Consider the following 21,601-nt stretch of genomic DNA (forward strand, 5'->3'; position numbering starts at 1 on the left):
AATCTTCACCTAGAAGATCCTTTGAACTCCGAAAGTACTACTTTCTTAGCTGATCTTGAAGCTCTTGACTTGTTACTCCATAATCAGGGGCCCACACATCAGGCAGGGCATCTACTGGACCCTATTCTGTTCAACCTTCCTCTAGAATGTAACTCTCCCGCTCTTCCCCTAAGTTGGTCAGACCATTTCGCTATTCATTTCCAACTCACTGTCCCAGATGATACCACGCCTTTTCCTACACACAGTAATGGGAATAGGAGACCATGGCACAAACTAAACTTAGACTTGTTAAACAGTCTTCTTGTGGCGAATTTCCCAGATCTGAATCTCCCGCTCCGATCTCTAAATGTGGCGGTTTCTAATTGGCTATCTTCATCTATTAATCTCTGTCTGCCCCTTACATCGAAAGCCAGTTTCTTCCATCGTCCCCCGGCCCCTTGGTTCAATAATGACCTGAAGATTTTGAAGTCCAAATGTAAGTTGTTGGAAAGAAAATGGCGTAAATTATATGCTCCCAGCTGCAAAATTGATTATAAGACTGCCCTTCATACATATCATTCTGCCTGTAAGGCTGCAAGGGTCACTTTTGTCTCTAACACTATCAACAATTCATTGAACCGTCCCCAAGCTCTATTTTCAATGGTCAAAAAATTGGCAGGTGCTAACACTCTTCCTCTATCCCCTGTTCTCGACTCCATTAAATGTAATACCATTGCTAACTTTTTTATTACTAAGGTGAAGACGATATACAGTAACTTAATTACCTCCGTCCCTTCTAAGTCTGATAAATCTCGCGCAGACATGTCCTATATGAACCTACCCCCTGCCATATCAAAAATTTCACAGTGGCCCCTTCTTGATGATGGTCTCTTCCTTGATTGCTTAGCTAGGGTAAAATCAGGTTCTCCTCTTGACCCTTTACCGGCCAATATTTTGAAACAACTGTCCCCAGCTGTCTTAGGAATCTTTAAGGGGCTCTTTAACTCCTCTTTACGGGAGTCCTTTGTTCCTTTATATTGGAAACATGCGATGGTGGTTCCCCTATTAAAAAAGTCCAACGCTGATCTATCTATCCTATCTAATTACCACCAATTTCACTTTTGCCCGTGTTTTCTAAAATTTTAGAAAAACATGTTAACTTTCAGCTTGCAACTCATATCGAAAACTCAGGTTTTTTACATCCATCTCAATCAGGCTTTAGGACACACTTTCAACAGAGACCACCTTACTGGGGGTAACTGAAAAGCTGCGCTCCTGCCTTGACCAGGGCGAAACTATGGCACTCATTCTATTAGACCTGAGTGCAGCATTCAACACTGTGTCTCACTCTATTCTGTTAAAATCTCTTCAGTCAGCAGGAGTGGAAGGCTCAGCCCTTTTGTGGCTGACCTCCTTTCTCAGTGATCGTACTTTTCAGGTCTTCTCCTCCGGTTCCTCATCCACTTCTCGACCATCTGCGTATGGAGTTCCCCAGGGGTCCACCTTGAGCCCACTGCTTTTCAACATCTATGTGAGACCCCTTGTGACCATCGTAGAGGATGCAGGCCTCTCCTTGTACTCCTACGCCGATGATAAACAAATCATTTTCTCTTTATCTTCTTCTAAAGCTGCTCCTATATCCTCTCTGCAGAGCGGACTACGTCAAGTATCGGAGTGGATGAATGCCAACTTTTTGACAAAACTGAGGTCATTATTCTGGGCAAACATAAACATCTTTTGAGCCCTCGCCATTGGCCCCAGGAAATGGGTTTGTTCCCCCAGCCGGTTGCTCAGGTCCGTAACTTGGGGTTTATCATTGACAATCAACTAGCCATGCGACTACAGGCGGTTAGCACCACCGGCACCTATTTTTCTATACTCAGATGGCTACGGAAGATCATCTGGATGCTTCCTGCCTCCACTCAAAGAACTGTGGTCCAGGCTCTTGTTATCTCTCGCCTGGACTACGGCAATGTACTCTATCTGGGAAGCAGTAAGGAACTTCTGAATAAGCTCCAGGTGGTCCAAAATTCTGCGGCGCGCCTTCTTTGTCTCGTTTCTAGAAAAACCTCCATCTCTCCTTTTCTTCGTAACTTGCATTGGCTTCGTATTGTAAGCTGTATTAAATTTAAGACCTTATGTCACATTTTCAAATTCAAGCAAGGTTCATCCCCGGCATACTTGCAAGAACTTATTCGCCCTTATGCTCCTCTTCGAGCTCTACGTTCGTCTACTCTAGGTAACTTAATACTTCCTAGATTCAAATTGACCAGAATGGGTGGACGTTCCTTTGCGTATCTTGGGCCTAGACTTGGGAATTCCCTCCCCAACTTTATGAAACAGGAATCTTCTTATCTCAAGTTTCGGCGAGACCTTAAAACCTGGCTATTCACTCAGTAATCAGCTCAGTTACTTAGTCTACATTTGTGGACACACTTGCGCCGGGAAACCCTGTCTAGGGTAGCTGTGCACCACATACATTTAATTAATAATAATAATAAGTGGCACAGAATCTGCCTTCGTTGCCATCTGGGATGACCTTAAGAACACAGTTGACCGGAACAGGGTTTCTGCACTAATTCTCTTGGACCATGACACTCTAATACAAAGACTCTACAAAGCCGGCATAGAGGGGACTGCACTCGACTGGATCACATTCTACCTTCAAAACAGAACTAATGCTATCCATACCCCCCTTTCTCATCCAAACTGTACTTCACAAAAGCAGGGATCTCCCACGGCTCTATCATCTCACCCATGCTCTGTAACCACACCTCTGAGACGGAAGCCGGAGGAATTACGCGCCATTCTTTTAAACTGTTATTTTGTTTGTAACATATTTTAAAAACTTTGATTCCTGCCTTGAGCTCTGCTGGGCTGCTTGCCTTACAGGTATTCCACATTCAGCGGAGTCTAGCGCTGCTTCGTGGAGTTTGTTGTGGTCGGCCGCCATCGCCAGTCGCGAGGCCACGCCCACCTCACAGGCCACGCCCACCCCTCCCGCCTATAAGAACGCGCTGAATCACGAGTGCGCTCTCTGTAACCACACCTCTGAGGCGGAAGCCGGAGGAATTACGCGCCATTCTTTTAAACTGTTATTTTGTTTGTAACATATTTTAAAAACTTTGATTCCTGCCTTGAGCTCTGCTGGGCTGCTTGCCTTATAGGTATTCCACATTCAGCGGAGTCTAGCGCTGCTTCATGGAGTTTGTTGTGGTCGGCCGCCATCGCCAGTCGCGAGGCCACTCCCACCTCACAGGCCACGCCCACCCCTCCTCTCCCTAAATGTGCTTCCCACGCAAGCGCAGCGGACGAGCGCAGCGGGAGCGCCGTTTGCGCGCCGAAGGCGTGCCTAAGGCAAGCCTGTCTGCGCCCGTCATCGCCAGACCATCGCCTCTCGCCAGTCCCCCTGCTCAACTCGTACCACATTTACTGCAGTACGATAGAAAGTCCCTCCTCGCACTCAAACCAGACTCAAGATGCGATAAACTTGAAGGCTGCCTTGGGCAAACAGGTCTGTACTGCAAGCCGTGTTGTTTTTTGACATCTTCACCCGGGCTAGCCAGCCACAATACCACTGCTTATAAGCATTACACCCTTACCATCTTCCAACTTAATGTTAGATCCCTTGTGAAACATCACGCCGATGTGTTCACCCTTATAACAGAGGAACATCCAGACATTATGTTTATATGCGAAACCTGGCTCCACGATGACCAAAACAGCATCCTAAATCTCTCGCTGCCCGAGGGCTTCTCCATCAAAACCATCAATAGAGACTCCAGGGGTGGGGGGATAGCTGTTATTTACAAATCATCATACAACTGTACTTTTGAAAAGGAAGCCATTTGGGGCTGTGAAAGCGCAAGATTCAAAATCTCCACTAGTCCCCAGTTCACCCTTTCCGGACTCTATATCTATCGGCCCCCTGGCCCCACTGCCAGGTTCATTGAGGAATTCCTAGATGTCGCTCACACTCTAGTGATATCCTCTAATTTTACCATCCTGGGAGACCTTAACTTACATTTCGACTCCTTGACCGATCCTACTATTAAGAACCTTCAGGCAGACCTCACAGCCCTTCAGCTAAACCCACTCATCCAAACTCCCACTCACTCTGCCGGGCATTTACTGGATCCAGTTTTCTCTAACCTCTCAGATGCCTCGGCTGCCCCCCCCAAACCCATGGGGTGGACTGACCACTCTCTTATCCAATTTTCCCTGAAAATCAGAGACTCGATTGTGAAAAACACCAACAATTCCCGATACAAGAGGCCATGGCACAAACTGGCACCTAGCGACCTTACTAGTAAACTAGGTAACCTCCACCTCAACCTCACAGACGGAGATATTAACTCCGCCTACGCGGCCTTTCAAAATTGGATCAACTTAGGACTAGACTCCCTAATACCAGCAAAACGGACTAAAACCCGTAACACTCCATCTAACCCGTGGTACAATGAAAATCTTCTAACCATGCGGAAAGACTGCAAAAGAGCTGAACGCCAGTGGAGGAAAGAATATAAGGACACCGACAAAGCTGCTTACCTGCGAAAATTGAAATCGTACCATAAGGCGGTTCGCACCTCCCGTGCTTCCTACTACGCGGAAGCAATCAGCTCCAGCGGGAATCCCTCAAAAACTATTTTTGAAATTGTTCATAAACTTAAAGATAGTTTTAATCCTGTCCCTGGTATTACCTCTGCACAACAATGCGAGGAACTTGCCACCTTCTTCACGGAAAAGGTAAAGAAAATCTACACTTCCTTTCCTCAGAATTTCCCGGATACCTCCAAACCACGTGAGCCTTTGCCAGACAATCCCAGTTTGTCTCTCATCCCCAGCTTAACACACGACGAACTTGCCAAACTGTGCACTAAAGTCAAATCTGGCTCGCCCACAGACGCCATGAGACCCGCCAAATTCCTAGAATCTCTCGAGTTCTTCCTTCCTCCTCTTACTACCCTACTTAACCTATCATTCTCCTCAGCGGTGGTTCCCACATGCTGGAAGCAGGCCTGGGTCTCTCCAATCATAAAAAAACCCACCCTAGACCCATCAAAACCAGAAAACTTCAGACCAATTTCATTGCTTCCATGGGCCTCAAAATTGGCAGAAGCCCATGTGAACAAGGTGCTAGCCAACTACATGACGCAACACCAAATTTTAGACCCATCACAGAACGGCTTCAGGCCAGGATTCAGCACCGAATCCGCCCTGCTGACCACCATCGAACACCTACGGAACATCCTGGACGCCGGTCAAAGTGCTGCGCTGGTTTTACTCGACCTTAGCGCAGCCTTTGATACGGTCTCCCACTCTATCTTACTGAAACGCCTCAAAGCCATAGGTATCAAAGACCTTGCTCTAGAGTGGTTTCGATCATTCCTGACAAACAGATCTTTCCGGGTCTCTGCCCCCCCGTTCATATCCCAGCCTTACCCCATAGAGCAAGGCGTTCCTCAGGGATCGGCGCTCAGCCTCTCGCTGATATAGCAAAAGAATGGGACCTGACGCTAGTGTCGTACGCCGACGACACCCAGCTCGTCATTTCTCTGACTGAAGGCCCCTCGATCTCAGCGGCGAGATTCAAGAACGGGTTAGAGGCAGTTGCACGCTGGATGTCACACAACTGCCTCCAGTTCAACGCTGGCAAAACAGAGGTGTTGCTTCTGGGTAAAAATCCTGACTATTGGACTGATCAATGGTGGCCGTCCGCACTGGGCCCTATCCCCCCCCCAAAACCGTGGTAAAAAGCCTTGGTGTCTGGGTGGACGCATCTCTTAATTTCCAGACCCACACCAAGAAACTGGCTGCCACCTGTGTGGGCCTGTTGAGGAGCCTTCATCCGATCCTTGGCTTTTTTGACCACCATACGCGCCAAATGATAGTCCAATCCACCATCCTGGCTCGACTGGACTACGCCAATATCCTTTTTCTTGGCCTTAATAAAGCTGAGATGGCGCGGCTACAACGTATACAAAACTCTGCTGCCAGGGCAGTTGTAGGCCTCCCTCGTAGGTGCTCTGCAAGAAACACCATCAAGAAACTACACTGGCTGCGCGTGGAAGCCCGAGTTCAGTTTAAAGCCCTCACTACTGTTTTTAAAATTCTCAAAACTGACTGTCCTGGCCTCCTGCGTCCACTCCTAGAGCCCTATACCCCTCAGCGGGCCCTACGCTCCTCGGGTCAAAACTTGGTGGTTACCCCACGTATAAGGCTAAGCAGAATGGGCGGTCGCTCTTTCAGAGTCTTGGGAGCAAGACTCTGGAACTCCCTGCCACCTCACATTAGCTCTATGACTAACCTGCTGGCCTTCCGCAAAGCGATCAAAACATTTCTATTCTCCCCATCTTAATCTCCTACAGCCCGTCCTTTCCTTCTCCCCTCTCAGGTTATTGTTATAGTTCAGCGCCGGGACGCCTCGTTGCTGGCGCAGCTGTTCGCGCTCAATAAAACGTTATAACATAACATAACATGAAGTCATTACCAGCACTGATCAACCTTTTTAACCTCACATGCTATAACTATGCAGATGACACACAAATACGCCTTAAACTGGAAAGCCCCAAAGACATTGGAAACTCACTAATTTTCAGTTGTCTCAGAACCGTGGATCAATGGAAGACATGGAGCCATCTCAAATTGAATACTTTCAAAATGGAAATAATCATGTGTGGCGACTGGAAAAATTATGACCCACTCGCCGCCTGGTCTTGTGATCTGGGAACGCCACCTAAAGTATCAAAGGAAGTAAGAAACCTCGGAATTACCATGGACTCCAAGCTATCAATGGATGCCCAAGTGGACAAGCTAGCATGATCAAGCTTTGTTACTATAAATATCAATTAACAAAAAATTAATAATGAAAAATAAATAAACTACTTAACACCCTTTACCCCTATAAACCCCAACACACACACCCAAAATTAACTACACAAATACCATAACTAGTTACCAATTAATTATTTAAAATTAATTAACAACCAAATATTAATTCATCAATTCAAAATAAATTACTTCCCATCCTTTTCACATATAAACACCACAACACACCCCTAAAATTAATCACAGAATTACCATAATTAATTATCAATTGATTAATTAAAATTCATTAACAACCAATTATTGATTCATAAATTAAAAATAAATTACTTTCCCCCTTTTCCACCTATAAACACCAAAACACACACATAAAATGAAGTACACAATTACCATAATTAATTAATTAAAATTAATTTACAACCAATTATTAATTGATCAATAATAAATTACTTTGCCTTGCTAATCGCTTGGATTGTTCCTGCTACATTGTAGCAAACGGTGCAGTTTCTGAAGGCCATACAGCTCCCGTGGTTGGAATTTTGCCGGCGCATCAACGAAAGACGAAAGGGAGGAAAAAGGAGGTAAACTACTTCTCCCAGACGCCCTCTGCTGATTTCACCTGTGCTCAGGGCCGCCCACCCGCCCTCCCGCCCACAGGACGTTCAAGAGAGCTCGCGGAACCCGCTGGCGCGGGTCCCGCTTCGCCTTGCTAATCGCTTGGATTGTTCCTGCTACATTGTAGCAAACGGTGCAGTTTCTGAAGGCCATACAGCTCCCGTGGTTGGAATTTTGCCGGCGCATCAACAAAAGACGAAAGGGAGGAAAAAGGAGGTAAACTACTTCTCCCAGACGCCCTCTGCTGATTTCACCTGTGCTCAGGGCCGCCCACCCGCCCTCCCGCCCATTGCCTCTATTAAACTCAGCTCCAACTTCCGCAGCGCGGAACGCGCGCGGGAACGAGCCCGGGCGAAGCCCGGGACAAGGGCGGGACCGTCTGCGGCCGTCAGAGGCCATAGGAGGCCGGGCTGGGCCATTCCCCTTGGTCTAATGGTCTCCTGAATTATTGTGTGGATTCTCGCAAAGGGGACTTTGAATCAGTACTGAGAGTATTAGACGTGTGTGGGCTCTAGCTCAAAGTTTTGTGTTTTATTTGTTTAATATTGCCTTAGTTTTATTGTTTGTATGGCTATGTCCACATGCTCGGGAAAGGGTGGTGGGACTGGTGGGAGTTCAGTCAGTGGCACTTTAGATCATTTCATTATACGTGCCTGTTCAGTCCTTGAAAAGGAAATAGCCATTACGGAACGCCGTCTTTCCCTTGAGACGCTCAGTAATAAGCGTTCGTCACTGGGCAATATAGCAGCGGTAGTTTCCCCTGTCATAGAACCTAACCAGAATAGCGTGATTAGATCGGGGCTCTACCAAAGTACGGCGCCTAGTGAGGACATTAGTTCTGATTGCTCCCCTAACCATGACCCTCCCTTACAATCAGATTTCTCCCGTTCTTCCCTACAGGTTATTCAAATAGTGTCCTCTGAGTCGACTATTAACCCAGATCCTCCCTCAGGTATTGTCTTACCCCCTGAGGCTACTACCGTTGCTGGGCCTAAAATTGCTCATAGCAAAAGAAAACGAATAGGTAGTGGCCATAAGGGGGATCGCCAAAAAGCACTTAAGAAATGTAAATCCAAGCCATGTAATATTACTAATACTAAATCAGGCTGCGCAGTGCTATCGTCTCCTCGCCATCAGAGATTAGATCCATCCACTGCGCATTCTACCAATCTGACTCCACAATTAGTACCTGTAGAGCAGTCACCTCTCATGGCTTCCATCCACAACCGTCTTTTGTTGACCAAATTGAATCCCTCATTAAATCTTTAACACTTCCCTTGATTGAAAGGGTTAGGATTCTGTCTGAGAGGCTTGAGAGATTTGAACAGGCCTCTTTAGACAATTTCTTCTCCCATAAATCATTAATCAAGTTGCACTCAAAGATCGGCCAGGACAATTCTGTCATTGCAGATCCTATCTCTAATATCCCAAGCGAGCCTACTACTCAACGTATTCTGCAAAATTTAAATACTATTTCAAGTACAAGGCCCAAGAATGGAGTACTTACATCACGCCACAAATCTGCAATACCTCCATGTACCCGGAATAGTCAACCCATGAATATTGAAATTTCACCTTCTGGCCCAACTACTTGTCATGAAAACACAGAAGTGCTGGCCCACCAGGTAGATTCTATCAAGAACCAACTTAAATCATCTGACGTGCGCCCTGCCCCAGACTATTTGGATGACAATCCTGATTATACACAGCAACCTTTACCTCATATTAATTTACCACCGGAGTGTTTACCCTATGTGGTTGTCCTAGCTGGAGTCCCTCGGCTTAAAGCTGGTAAATCTGAATCCTTTACCGAGCTAAAAAATAAAACAACTCATTGGCTGAATAACAACAGGCCGCTTCCTAGGCACCTGGACGGCCACGTTCTCCATGTCAGGAGGGTTTCTTGGGTGGGTAACAGACGCAAGAACATATCTGGGCATTGTATTCTTGTAAATTTCAGGGATCCCCGGGTTACAAGGCTTATTTGCAACCATCATTTGGGCCCTGTTCTGAATGGCATTGAATGCTTTGATCTTAGCCAATTTTACTCAGATTTTACTTATTCTCACTATTCACAGTCTTTTTTCCTCCCAGTTTACGATGGGTTCCAAAAGGGGGCTCAGTCTATGGCTGTCAATAATCCTGTCACTTTTCCTCTAACTATGCATTGTGAACCACTTCTCCAGCATGCCTCGTACTTACATGATAATTATGCTGTTGTCGATTCTTGCATCCCTGACGATAATGTTCATAGTAATCCAGTAGAGGCTTCTTTAGAACCAAATGGGGACTTTTTATTTACCACTTCACCACCTGACGCCCAACACCAGAGACCACAGTCTGACTTACATCCCCAGCATAAAAATCATTCCCTATTGGTTCCCATACCTAACCCATCCCAAGGTACTTCTATTCCTGCTACTACTCCTTTCCTTTTGTGATCCATCTCCAGACATCCTTCCCATATTGATCCTAAGTTGGAATGTTGCTGGCATTGCTAGCAAAATAGATCTTCCAACTTGGAACTCCCTGATTGAACCATACTGTATTTGTATCTTTCAGGAGACTTGGAGTACAGCACCCCATCATATGGTTGGCTATACCACCTTCTTTGAGCCAGCCATTCTTTCTCCGTCCGGGAGAGGTCGCCCTTCTGGCGGTCTCCTCATTTGGGTTAGCATTTCTCTTGGATGTACTGTCAGACAGGCTTGCCATATCTCTCCCAATATCTTAAGGATTACTATCAAAGGAGCCCCGGGAAGAAAGTCCCTTGATCTACTTAATGTTTATGCTAGAGGCCTAAGTGGGGGAGTTTTGTCACCAACCTTCATACATCTTGAGCGGGAACTGTGCAAGTGCCATCATGCATCTCATGTTTTAGTAGCGGGAGACTTTAATTGCTCCTTTGAGCCCCTTTCTTCGCTTGACCTTCCTGACTTATTGGAGGATGATGTTAAGAGAGGCATTCCTCTACTGACATTGCCTCCTGTAAAGAGATGGTCGAAGTCAGTTGTATTTATGAACACCATGACCATAGAGTTTGGCCTAAGGGTGGCTAATGGCAGAACTCCCTCAGATCTTCATGGTGCCCATACCTACAATAGGATTGACCATACCTCAAGGATAGACTATATCCTTTTGGACCTCAAATTATGGCCATACGTATTGGATATGGAAGTAATTTCTACTGCTGATAGTGATCACAATCAGCTATCCTTAAGTCTCCAACCGTTTTGGGAGGGAAAAACTGGATCCACGATCCCGGCAGTTGGTACTCTAATATCAACCCTTGAGGTACGTCCCTCAAACTGTGAGAGACGCCTTAAATGGCGAAATGTGATCCTTGACGAGAAGAAAGTCCAGTTGATTGGCACTATAGTGTGCTTAGCACAAACAGAGTTGGCCTTGTCTAATACCCATGAGATTGCTTACAACAAGGTTCCAACCTGCTTTCAAGGTATCATTAAAGATTTGGGGACTTTATTTTTAGTAAGTGGCAAAGGTGGGTTTTCGAGGGGGAGAGGTAACCAAAATTCCATGGGAGGTTGGTATTCACAAAAGTGTAGACGGATGAAATCCGCCTTAATTATGGCCCTCAAAAGACGAGACATGCCTGAGATCCAGCTGGCTAGAAGAGAGTACAGGTCCAGTGTGCTAGATGCTAAAAAGGCTTGGGAAGAATTGTACTGGATGTCACTAAGGGAGGCCTCCCATAAGCGGGATTCTTGCCACTTTTGGAGTATAATTAGGTCTAAGAACAGACCCGACCAAGATCTCATGACCTGCAACATCACTAGTGCAGCTTGGTTCGATCACTTTTCCAAGCTTTATTCTTTTTGACCGGAGAGTGAGGAGGAACCTCCCTGTACGGAAGTCTTCCCGCCTCTGGATTTATCGAATATTAATCTTTTTACTGAAGGAGAAGTGATCAATGCCATCAAGTCTATTGTCCCCCAGAAGGCAGCTGGCCCCGATGGTATTCCTGGGGATGTTCTCAGACTAGATCCAGTTAGATGGGGAAAGCTTCTCTCAACTCTAATTAATGCCATTGTTAATGGCGCTCCGGTCCCCGAATCTTGGAAGGGGGCTGAGGTAGTCCCGATTTTCAAAAAGGGTAGTAGGGAAGATCCTGACAACTACCGCCCCATTAGCCTGATCGATACAACCCAGAAGGTTATTGGAAAGGTGATCTTGGAAAGGATGTTGTCTTGGATAAATGATAAAAATATCCTCTCAGATTACCAGGCGGGCTTCAGAACCGGGACAGGAACCATAGAGCAAGTTTTCAGATTGCTTCTTATCTACTGGAAGGTTGTTTTTATTGGAAAAGGTAGCCTCTATCTCGCCTTTGTAGATCTTAAAACAGCCTTTGATCTAGTTCCTCGTTCTACCTTGTGGAATGTCCTTGCCAGTATGAAAATTCCATCCTACCTATTGGCTCTTTTAATAAAACTTCACGAGGGTAACTTCGCACAGGTGCGTTGGGGCTCTCAGGGACAAAAAACAGAGAGAATCTCAGTGAACAGGGGTGTACGCCAGGGATGCGTTCTTGCCCCTACTCTTTTTTCACTCTATGTGAATGGTGTAGTGGAGCATTTGCTGCAAGTCCCTTCGGACGCACCATCCCTGGCGGGCGAACGCATTCCAACCCTCCTGTTCGCCGACGATACTCTGTTACTCTCTAAAACACCGATGGGTCTCCAAACTCTACTTGATAGCTTTCAAGCTTTTTGCAATAATCGAGGGCTCATAATAAACTCTACTAAAACCAAATACCTAATCCTGAACCCTCCCAAAAAGATAGGTCGGCCCCCTGTCCTGAATGCAGTTAATTTGGACAGAGTAAAAGAATTCGATTACTTGGGCATTCGTATTTCAGACTCAATGCACTGGTCAACCCATATACAAAAGATGCTCCTAAACCACAAGCGGGTTACTGGTGCCCTCTTTAGAGAGCATCGTACTTCCTCGTCTAGGCCGATAGCTCCAGCCCTTGAGATATATAAAGCAAGAGGTGTAAGTTCAGCACTTTATGGTGCTGAATTATGGGGCTCGAACAATATCGACGAGCTTGCCAAATCTGACTCCAGTTTCTATAAGGAACTGATGGCACTACCCCGGAGCACACCTGTGGTACCCCTCTTGCTGGACCTAGGGTGCCAAGCACTGAAAGATGTGGCTAGAGCTCGTCCCCTTCTTTTATGGGCTCGGCTCTGGCGTACTCCGGAGCTAGTGAAGTATGCCGAGGGTTTGTCTGAAATACTCTCTATGCCTTCTTGGCACAAAATTAAATGGCTAAAGGATGTCAAGACTTTATTGTACGACCTTGGCTTAAACGAAGCTTGGGAGAATAGAACTTCACCTTCGAAAGGTGAACTAAAGAAAATATATTGGAGGTGGGTCACTGAGAAGAGGAATTCTGACTCCCACGGCTCTAGATGCACCACTGAGTTCTTAAGGCTTAAAGATGAAGTGCACTATGAGCCTTATCTAGACATTATTCAAAAGCCCTTTGACCGAGCACTTTATTTTAAATTTAGGATAGGTACACTTCCAGTGCGCGAATTAACCGCACGCTGGAAACCTCCACTCCAAACATCACCATTTTGTCCTTTCTGCGAGTCTAGGGTTGAATCCATTGCTCATGTTTTATTTGCATGTCCTGAGTACAAAACCCCAAGGTCACACTGGTTGAAACCCTTATGTAGAAATCTTGGGATAAGAGATTATACTATAGCCCTACGTATCTTCAAATCTGATACCAGATCTTTGTACGTTTGTGCACTAACTAAGTTTCTTAGGTGGGCCTGGCTGCTAAGATCCAAAGCCCTCGCAGTCCAAATATAATGCAGATTTTTTCTTTGGATATACTGATCCTTTGCTATGTTCTTTTAAGATTGTCCTATTTATTATGTCTATATGTATTTTTTAACTTTCATCTGCTTAGGCAGATTGGTGATGTTTGTATTTTTTTATTTTTTTTTGCTGCTTATATACAGTGTTTTTACAATTGTTTGTTTTATTATAACTGTTTGTGCTTTCAAGATATTTCTATATCGAAATAAAGTTTGTTTCATCATCATCATCACATTTAAAACTATAAAATGTCAATTAAACAAATATTAATAAATAAAAAATAATCAATTATTTTGATATCATTAAATTACTTCCCACCCTATTCCCCTATAAACCCTCAACCCGCTACGGAACTAAAAATGCAAAATTCAAATAAAAAAAATAATAACTACTAAAAATGTAACAAATATTTTAAAAATACAAACAATTTTTATACAAAAAAATACATCACATACATATAAAATATATACTAAAATACATAACATTAATTCAAAAAATGATATTTTTAACTACTATATTTTTGCAAACAATATTAAACACTTTGATATTTTTTAAATCGATATCACTTACCTTAAGTCGATATTCTTGACCACGATATTCTCGCTGTCCATATATTTCTGAACCACGATATTTATTACTCGATTTTTTTGAAACTCGATATTTTTTAATCGATATTCGGTCTGCACACCCTATTCTGATATATAAAGCCACAAGCCCACATCTCCCCAGCCTTGAAAGCCTTACATTGGTTACCAGTTGCCAGAAGATCCACATTCAGGCTGCTTTGTATCATCTACAAAGCAGGACATGGAAGAGAACTGCTCTTCATCAAGAATAAAATCACCAAATACATTCAGCAAAGGAACCTCCGCTCTAGATTGGCACCTCGCCGCAAAATTCCACCGTTCAAGAAAAAATCTATAGGTGGCACATCCTTCTCTGTTCAAGCAGCCAAACTATTGTATTGTATTGTAATTGCATTTATTTACTACCCCTGACAAGGCGTTGAAGTTCTTTTTCTGCGAGTAACACGCTACTCCGGAACCCATAAAGGATTAGTGTTGAAGTAGTATAGTGATATATCAAAGTAATTTGAGTGATGGATAGGTTAGTCAGTTATCTGTATTCAGAAGGATAGCGGAAGGATAGAAGAGATAAAAAAAGGTTTGCATTTATATAGCGCTTGTTACCCCTGATGGGGTGTTGAGGCGCTCTTTTGGCAAGTAGCACGCTACTCCTGAACCCATAAAGGATTGGAACTCTTTACCCACAAACATAGGATCCATGGATAACTACCTTTTCTTCAGAAGACTACTCAAGAGTTGGCTCTTCCCCACATAACCACCATACTGAAACATAAATATTCAGCATCTCCCTCTATATATAAGCATTTATTTGGACTATAGATGCGTACCTACACGTGTGTATTGCTTTGTATAAACGTGTATAATAATTATGTTTTTAAAGATAAAGATATTCGTTAGTTCTGCTTAACAAATGTATGTATTACTTTTAGTTTTATTATTCTATGTTTAACATATATATAGGTGACTGCATAAATAAGTAAATCTTTTATTATAACTACAGCAACTCTTGAAAGTCTGAGTTTATTAAATACAACTTAAATCTACATATATTACTTACCTTATAAATATATACCTTCCATGTACTTATGTAGCTATATATTTATTACTTTGCTACTAATTCAACATCTCCAATGAGCTACCCTATATTTCACCCTATAACTCTCTCAATATATCCTCTTCCTTTACTCTGACTCATCTCAAATCTCATTCTACTACTCTCTCCAATGCACTCCCCTATTTCTCACCATATACCTTTCTCAATATATCCTCTACCTCCACTCTCTGACTCATCTCAAACCTCATTCTACTGCTCGTTCCAATGCACTTCCCTATTTCTCACCCTATACCTCTCTCAATATATCCTCTACCTCCACTCTCTCATTCATCCCAAACTCCATTCTACTACTATGATCCCCAAAATAACCCTTTCTAGACTCTTCCCTCATCTACCCCTCCTTGCATTATCTCATACCTCTTTTACTAATCAGATCTACCAAACAAGCATTTCTAAACTCTTCCCCTAGACTCTTCCCTTTGACCTCCCCTTACTCATCTCAAACCTCCTACTACTTCTATGAGCTAAAAAAAGTTCTAGATCCTTCCCTCTTCTATCCCGCCACTATCCTTTTCAGTTCAAATAACAGACTAACAGGTCAACCGCTCAAATTAATTTCATATATCCCTATACTAATTGCCGCCTAAAATGTTTGTTCCAGAGTAGTGTACTACCCGTAAAAAAGCACTTCAACACCTCATGAGGGGTAGCAAGCGCTATATAAATGCAAACCCTTCCCTCTCCTATCCTTCCACTATCCTTTTCTATTCAAATACCAGACCAACATGTCCTCCGCTCAAATTAATTTCATATTTCCCTATACTAATTCACCACTAATCCTTTTTGGGTTCCGGAGTAGCATGCTACTTTCCGAAAAAGTGCTTCGACGCCTGGTCAGGGTAGTAAGCGCTATATAAATGCAAGTACAATTACAATTACAATAATATTCAAATCACTTTTTCATTACGGTGGTAAAGTTAATCAAAAGTTTTTTTCATTTTCTTCAGTCTGCCTGTAAACATTAAGACTTCCTTTTTCTACATATATTTGCATTGCTCATGTTTGCAAATAGACTGAGTGAGTTGCCTTTTTCTGATAACTGATCTGCCAAACAATCCTCTGCACAGAAACTGTTTCGTTTATCTTTGGAACTGGGCATTTCCAGCAGCAGCTAAATTTAGAATGATTTATGGGCAGCAAAGTTCACAGGCCTGATTATCTGGTGCCGATTTTGTTCAGCATACAAAAATGTAAACACCAGTGACACCCTTTGCTTTTAACTCCATAAATCGGCAACTTCCTACCAAGGACTTAATTGGAACCTTTAAAATAGGTTCATAAATAACATTACGCTTAGGAAGCTAAACTGACCAATGGGAAATGGATTCATTGCACTTCACTTTGAACAAAATCGGCACCTAAGTTACGAAAACTAAGTGCAATTGTGCTATCGCCATAAAGGGTGGTGTACATTACTCTTGTGTGGATGACTCTAGGCGAGTCAGGTGGCAACAACTAGCATAGGAGGGCTTAGGTCAGCCAGGGATGCGATAATTGGCTTTCTGCTGCATGTTTGTAGCATTATCCACCGCAACAGTCTTCTTAATGTAGGCCCCAGTTTAGAGCCAGATTTATTTTCTAACACAAGCACACCCCGACTGGTTTCTGGGCGCAGGGATGTTAGCTGCACAGACGTAATCAATGCGCCGTTTCTGCCTCTCATCGCGGAAGTAATTTGAGGAGATGTTATTTTATTTTGTTTTGACTGGCTGTCAAAGCATGAAAACGTTAACGAATTGTGCTCACACTTTAAAATAAACGAAATAACAACCCTGGACGTGTTTGCAGTTTCTCTAATCTGCTGTTAATAAACCTGAAAGGACTCAGATCTGCCTAATAAACACATCAAACTAATGGGTACCAGAGCAATTTAGGGGAGCATTTGTTGTTTGGTGTTTAGATTTCAGCCAGAATTAAACAACAATGGATGGGGGGCCGCTCTATTTATCAGCAGCACAAATGCCTGCGTTCAATGCCCGCTCTCTTTGACTCGCCCCGGTATATGCTGGCAGGGGGACAGGATTGATAAATACTTACATCCTTCTGAGTGACCAAAAAAAACGAAAGACGAAAATGCGCCATAGAAAACAGGCCTCTCCATTGGCATGAACTCCCTGAGAGCCATTTTGAATTTAGCTCTATACAGTGAGTCTGTGAAAGGGAAGTAATTGATTCAAGAACAGGGGGCCCTTTTTCCCCACTTTTTTCCCTTCAAGGAGCCTTCAGCTGTGCGGATGGCTGATTGCATAATCCAGCAGGCTTTTATCTTCCTTTTCCACTTTAGTCATTTTCCTCCCCTTTTTTGCATTTCTTTCGCTGTATTTTTTTGAACGCGTTTTGTTTGGAGGTTGGCAAAGTTAGACTGTTGCGATGCAACTTGTGCCCAAATGGGCATCAGACGAGAGATGGCCTCGGCATCTTAATGAAGGGACTGGTTGCTGAGGCGCCCGGTCAATGGCGCAGATAAATGGATGGACCTAGTTTGGAGTCTTGCTGCGTATTTGTAGGTCACAGCTGGCACGCAACGAAAACGTGCCTAGGTAGGTGTTTTCGAGTCGACATTTTCACAGACGATGAACTGCGCCATTCCATTCGATATGAGCATTCTGCCGGGAGGTGAAAGAGAACCTTTTACTTTACAGTCCAATGAGTGGTAGAATCCCTGATGTCGCGATTTGCCCGACAGTTCTCGCTACTGTTGCAAAGCAGGGTTGGTTTCCGTGCTTCAGTTGCTGCTTTCTGATTATGGTAGGTTATTTTTGCTAAAAGCACAGTTGTGCTTGACGTTTCATTTTTTGAACTTAGACCAGAGAGTGGTCTGTCCATTTGGGGACTATTTGTTTTGCCCATTAAAGCACTATTTTTGTAAACATAACGGACCTGTTCTCTCAGGAATAGCGCAGTATCTCTCATGAGGACCTCCTCTGTGTATTGACCTGTCATTGGCACTACCTGTACAGGAGTGGGCACACAACCTAGTCCATGTGTTGAAATGCAAGAGGATCATGAGGTATGGGCAATGTAAATCCAAGTGCCTCAATTCTGGTTTGTGGGTCAGGAAATCCCACCCTCTAAGCTCCCAAATAAGGGTGCCCACAAGATGCTGGATGCCTTTTTTGTCATAGTATCGCCTGTTTCAGCGGGGTGAAATAATAAAAGGCAAAGTCTCGGCTCTATGGATACCAATATCACACTCACACATTCAATAGTAGTATTCTTTCTCACCCTCGTTGCCCTAGTAGGTAACTCACACCCATGCTTGTGTGGTAAGTACTCGTCTTCCATTCCAACTTTGCTCCTGAGCACCTCAACCCTTGTCGACTGGCAATTTTTCACAGAAGTGTCCTAAGCCTTGTAAAAGTTTAACATTAACACATTACTTGTATGCAAATCAGTTGCGGGGTCTTCTTGTGTCCCTCTCGGTTTCACCGGGCTGGTACCAAAGTCTCCAACTGAGAATACTAAGGTGAAAGGCAGTGGCTGTTGAACTCAGGATTTGAGTGCTCCCTCATGATGCCCTCTAAATCGTACACACGGTTGGGAGCCTTTAGTGCATGTCTTTTGCGTTGTAGTTCTTGTTGTCTATGCAGTAAAAGCTAGTGATTGTGGGGTTTCTAGCTGCCCACGGTGTCTGAGGCCCACTGGGTTGCTATGCACCTGCTTTAGTAAATTATCTTCTTAAGAGCATTGCAGCAACCCAACACTCTAACCAGCATCTTAGATCAGAAGTTCCGAACCTGGGGTCCGCAACATCTTCTCAGGGGATCCGTGACTGTCTAGAGAATTTAATACATTTAGCAGATTAATAAAGTATACATACATAAAAAAGCAAAATTGAAAAGTGAAAATAGTAAAACAGCTCTGTAACTATGACGGAATTTGAAATTGGAGGCCAGAAATGTATTTGGTATCCTAATTTTGATTTTGTGGCAGCAGAGCAAGTACAGCAAACAGCACTACTTACAATTGATGGTCTGGAGTGAAGTTTATCATGTGCTGAAAATATGAGAGGATGTATTAGAAAAAAAAGTTAAAGTGAAATGCTGGAGTCTAGCAGATCGCTTTGGGGCATATCAACAACAACAGGCGATAATTATCTCTAAGCGCACTTAGCGCTAGGATAATTATCGCCGGCTAGCGTGAATTTTTATCGCTGAGATAGCGTGCTATTAGCAACGCTTATCTCAATAGCAATAAAAATCCTCACGCTAACAGGCTAACGTGAGATTATCGCTGGAAACCCAGCGATAATCTCACATTACCTTGTTGATAGGGACAGGCAAACTTAGCCATGATATCCTCCTTCCATAGGATATCATGGCTAAATCAGAAAAATACCAGACGTAAAAAAGCAGCGTTAACCGCGGTTAGCGCTGCATTTTTTGTCTCTAACAGGGTTAGCGACATTCTTGATAATAGGAGAAATGTCGCTTAGCGACATTTCTCCTATTATTTTACTCTGGAATGCCCCCTTTGCATCTCATTAGAGATGTCAGGGGAAGCGTAGAGTAAAAGGGTGCTAACATGCAAATTTGCATGTTAGCACCCTGTTGTTGATAGGGCGCTAGTTTTATCTCTCCTTTTTTGGCTTTTAAAGCCAAAAAAGCAGAGATAAAGCCCTTGTTGATATGCCCCCACGTCTTTTATAAATGTAGCCAGATTTTGAAAGGTTCCAACCTTCCCATAGAAAGTTAAATTTTCGATTTTGAGTTTGTGAATTAAAGAAAATATATCATAATCTGTGTGTCTGATAAATATTTGAGTAGTTTTGCGTACTTTTTGTTAGGTTCAAATCAAAGAAATTGCATAGGCCACGGTCCCTGGAATCTAAGAGTGATTCTGTTAGGATCAACAGAATTCAAAAGGTTAAGAACCCCTGCTTTATATGACTAACCACAAATCTTCCTTCTGAATTGCACTGCTGCATAACTTTCTTACCTAGCGCTAGGATGATGGATTATGCCCCCCTCATCCGTTTTATTGGTGTTACCCTGCACATAATATAATGCTTATATTTCTACCTAATTGAATTATTTGTGTGGTTGCTTTGTTGGCATTTGTGCATAATAGGCGATGCCTCTGTTCAACGCAATTGTGCATTTGTGATGTGGGCTCTGTGTGGCTTTAGTGGAGGGGAAATGCCTTCATCATCTAGTTACCATTCTGAGTTTCACTGAGTACTCGGTTTGTGAGCAATCTTTCTAGTTTAGTTACTTTGTATGCAACTGTGTACAAAGACTTAAGCAACAGTGTGTTGAGCAACCTAAAACGTGTCCAAATACAAGTGTTTCTGTTAATTAAAGATCATTTTGTGCACGTTTTAGGCAATCCATTTTACCCAACTTTACCAAACTTGTGCAACAAACAGCTCTTTAATTGGCAGGAACTTACACATGTTGATTGAGATTTAATTTAATCAACCACATTTCTTTCATATATAGTGGGTAGAGAAAGGCTATAGAAAGGACCTGCCTATTCGGTAATCACAGGCTGTACTTTTTGCTTTATGATAGTTTTCATGTGCTGAGGGTTTCCCTAAGAAGAACACAGGGGGCTGGCCTTCATTCAAGAATATGTTGGTTTTATTTTACAAACTGAATAAAGGTAATATTTTGGATGCAAACCTTGGGCAGATTTTATCAACTAGACTATTCTGGATTATTATGTGATTATCTTCTTGTTCAAAAAGCATCTTTCTGTTGTTGTAGGGACACGTTTTGTAGGTTCTATTCAATCATGCTCCTTTTGAAACTGACAATTTTCAGCATGCTAAAATAAGAACTTGAATGTGCATGCAGAATGTTCCACAAGACATTAACGCTTTTGGATAGAGTAGGTGGCTTCTGAGATGGAAAATAAAAAATAAATGGTTATTGCTGGAGGAAAGTGTGCTAACCATCTGTGGTTTGCCTTAATTTTCAGCTCTGTGTATGTAAACCTGGAAAGTAAGTGACCCTTACGAATGTCGGCAAATAATTCAGAATTGTGAATTGCTTCTAGGAGGTATCATACCAACCAAAGAAGCCTAGCCTTTCTAAATGCTGCTAAAATATGTGGATGTGAGGATACTCTGTGATTTTGTTGCTCTGTTTTTTGCTGTATGTAAATTGAACAATTCCATGTGTTTTGCATTTGAAAGGTGGAATGTATCCAATATTTATTGAGTTCTCCTGCTGAATTATAGTGCCAAATCCAACAATTGCCATAAAATAGAATAATTTCATGCTTAATTGAACTAGGAAAAAACTTGTTATATTTTTATCCACACTTTTAAGCATTTTTCATGCCGTATTTTGTCATAAGCCTGAAAATGTGGTGTTATGTTTAGGTAACCTTCCTTTGGCTTAGTTATCAGTAGTGATGCAATTTTATTTTTTAATATTCCACCATGATTATTAGTGTTAGGCTGCCCTTTTGGACAGTCTGGACGTCCAGATGGGACAGCTTGAAAGAGCCAGTGTGTGGGCTGTGATTTTTGGTCCAGTGACAACCCATTGGACCAAAAAAAAAGGCCCACACACTGGCCCCCCTTTCACGCTGGCCAATCCACCAGACTGCTTGAAAGGTCAGTCCAACATTAGGATTTATTCTGTTAGGGGATAACCACTGTCCTCTCTCCAACCAT

This window comes from Triturus cristatus, chromosome 2_2 (assembly GCF_964204655.1).
Source record: "Triturus cristatus chromosome 2_2, aTriCri1.1, whole genome shotgun sequence".
NCBI lineage: Eukaryota > Metazoa > Chordata > Amphibia > Caudata > Salamandridae > Triturus > Triturus cristatus.